This window comes from Arachis ipaensis, chromosome B4 (assembly GCF_059453495.1).
Source record: "Arachis ipaensis isolate K30076 ecotype BB chromosome B4, ASM5945349v1, whole genome shotgun sequence".
Lineage (NCBI taxonomy): Eukaryota > Viridiplantae > Streptophyta > Magnoliopsida > Fabales > Fabaceae > Arachis > Arachis ipaensis.
Window position 1 is genome coordinate 74,825,162 of NC_142439.1, and position 2,862 is coordinate 74,828,023.

Sequence of the window (2,862 nt, forward strand, 5' to 3'; positions counted from 1 at the left end):
AAGGATATGTCAAAGCTGATTTGGAATTCATGAACCTTGTATTATTAATTACTTCAAAAGCATATAAAACATGGGTTGCCTCCCATAAAGCGCTTCGTTAGCGTCACTAGCTTGACGTTCTGCCCTTTGTCAGGGTGGTTGGTAATACTTCAGATCTTCCCCTCTTGTAGTAAACCTATATCCATTGGCTTTATCAAGGATCTCTACATGTTCTAGGGAGAGAACTTTGTTGATGGTGAAAACCTTAGGTAGCTGAGATGGGATGGTGGGGAGATGAGGTGGGATATCTAGAAAGTAAGCTGAGATCACTTTATCCCCTAGAGAGAAATCCTCTGTAGGGATCTTCTTGTTTCTCCACCTCCTTGGTGCCTTCTTCTTTGTTCCTTTTGATGTTGCCCTGCTCTTTATGACCTCTTCTTTCAAGGAAATTTTATTGCTAGTCTCATATGACTCAGGTGGTTTAGGTTCCTCCTGATCTTCCTTGGGCTGTGACAACTACCGATTATCTTGTTCATCAACCAAAGGGGTTCCCAGGTGTACAGCTTGTGCTTCAATGCTTGTTTCTTCCACCAGTGCTTTGTCGTGCTCTCCCCTTGGTTCCTTGCTTTTCTGAACTGCTTCTTGTGAGGGTCTGAAGACATTGAATGCGAGTTGTTCATCATGTATCCTCAATATTAGCTCTCCTCGCTCCACATCTATGAGCACTCTAGCTGTAGCTAGGAATGGTCTTCACAATATGATTGGGTGAAGGGGACTCTCTTCCATTTCTACTATGACAAAGTCTGTGGGAAGGAAGTAGTTCCCAAGCTTCACTAACACGTTTTCCACTACTCCTACTGCTTGTTTTTTAGTTTTGTTAGCCAGCCTGATGACTACATCTGTAGGCATTAGCTCATTGATCTGCAGCTTCTTCATAAGGGATAAAGGCATTAAGTTGATGCGTGCTCCCAGATCACAGAATCCCTTATCAAACATTGTTTCTCCTATGGCACAGGGGATGTGAAAACTCCCTGGGTCCTTCCTTTTTGTAGGCATCTCTGGTTGAATGAGAGCACTGCACTCCTTATTCATCACTATTGTTTGCCCTCCTTTGAGTGAGCTTTTCCTGGTCATCAGCTCCTTCATATACTTAATGTATGAGGGCATTTGTTGGAGGGCCTTGATGAATGGTATGTTTACATGGAGAGATGCAAACATGTCAAGAAACCTTGAGTATATTCTCTTTTCTACACCACCCTTGAGTCTTTGGGGAAAAGGTGCATAGAGTCTCAGCAGCTCCTTCTGTGAAATTTTGGTTTCTTGGTGATCCTCTTCCTATTTCTCTGCTGATGTATCTCCAGGTTGTTCTAATGGTTTGTTCGGCTCTTCCTTAGTCCCCTTATCACTTATAGTGACCATCTTGCAATCTTCCCATCTGACCTTCTTTGCTTCACCTCTCGTGTTCTTCTCTGTGTCACTTGGGAAGCTATCAGTAGGTTTGGGAATCTTCTCAGAGAGGTATCCCACTTGAAATTCCAGCCTTATGATGGTGTCTCCCTGGTTCTTGATATTGGCTCGCACCTCCTCCTTAAACACTTTGTTATCTTGGATTTTCTTACATATGCCTTCAAGTAGAGTCTCAATCCTTGATAGTCTTTCTTTCGATGATGGTGAGTTGAGATTGGAGGGATGAGAAGGGCCATTTTGGCTTTGGTATGGATGTTGAAATGTGTTGTTAGGTGGGTGCTGATATGATCTCTGTATGGAAAGTTGGTGAGCCGCATTGTTGTTGGGGTTGTAGCGTCTCTGATCTTGGCCTTGGTCTTGTTGATCTCCCCACCCAAAGTTTGGGTGGTTCCTACAACCAGGATTATAGGTTTTGGAGTATGGGTCATGGTTCTGCCTAGGTGGATTTCCAATGTAGTTGACTTGTCCTTGATCACCCTCTGCTTCTTCATTCACTCCTTCTTGAGCTGCTGTTGAGGTGGTGATTACTGCTACTTGATTCCTCTCCATCTTCTTGGTAAGGTCAGCTAGCTGCTTGGTGATCATCTTGTTTTGAGCTAGCAGTGCATCCACATTGTTCAGCTCCATCACTCCTCTAGTGTTACCTCTTTCAGAAGCATAGAAGTAGTCATTCTCAGCTACAGTCTCAATGACATCTATGGCTTCTTCAATGGTCTTCTTCTTGTTCAGAGATCCCCCGGATGAGTGGTCTACTGCCTTCTTTGATTCATAAGAAAGACCTTCATAGAAAATGTGTAACTGTACCCATTTATTGAACATATCTGGCGGGCACCTTCTTGTCAAGTCTTTAAATCTCTCCCATGCTTCATAGAGAGTCTCACCATCCTGTTGCCTGAAAGTTTGAACTTCAGCTCTCAACCTGTTGATTCTTTGAGGAGGATAGAATCTTGCCAAGAACTTGTTCACCACATCTTCCCAGGTTGTTAAGCTCTCCTTCAGAAAGGATTCCAGCCATTTAGATGCCTTGTCCTTGAGTGGGAAGGGGAATAGAAGCAGTCTGTAGGTGTCAGGATGAACGCCATTAGACTTCACAGTATCACATATCCTCAGGAAGGTGGTTAGATGTTGATTGGGATCTTCTTGAATACTTCCTCCGAATGAACAGTTGTTCTGAATAAGGGTGATGAGTTGTGGCTTTAGTTCAAAGTTGTTGGCATGTATGGTTGGCTTTTGGATGCTACCTCCACAGTTTCCTGGGTTTGGATTGATGTAAGATCCCAGAACTATTATCTCTTGCCCAGCATGATGCACTAGGCCTTCTCTGCCATGGTTGTGAGCCTCTTCTTCCTGATGGTTTTCCATATTATTATCCATGTTTGGTTCAAAATACTCCTCCTCTTCCTCAGCACTAACGAC

At 43.6% G+C, this 2,862-nt stretch overlaps 1 non-coding gene across 1 annotated transcript; it reads left to right on the forward strand.

Moving 5' to 3' along the window:
• The first annotated feature begins 2,260 nt into the window (after positions 1-2,260).
• LOC148567956 (small nucleolar RNA R71) lies at positions 2,261-2,367 on the forward strand. Its single transcript, XR_015882420.1, has one exon. It is a non-coding gene; the product is annotated as a small nucleolar RNA R71 (small nucleolar RNA).
• Positions 2,368-2,862: the final 495 nt, after the last annotated feature.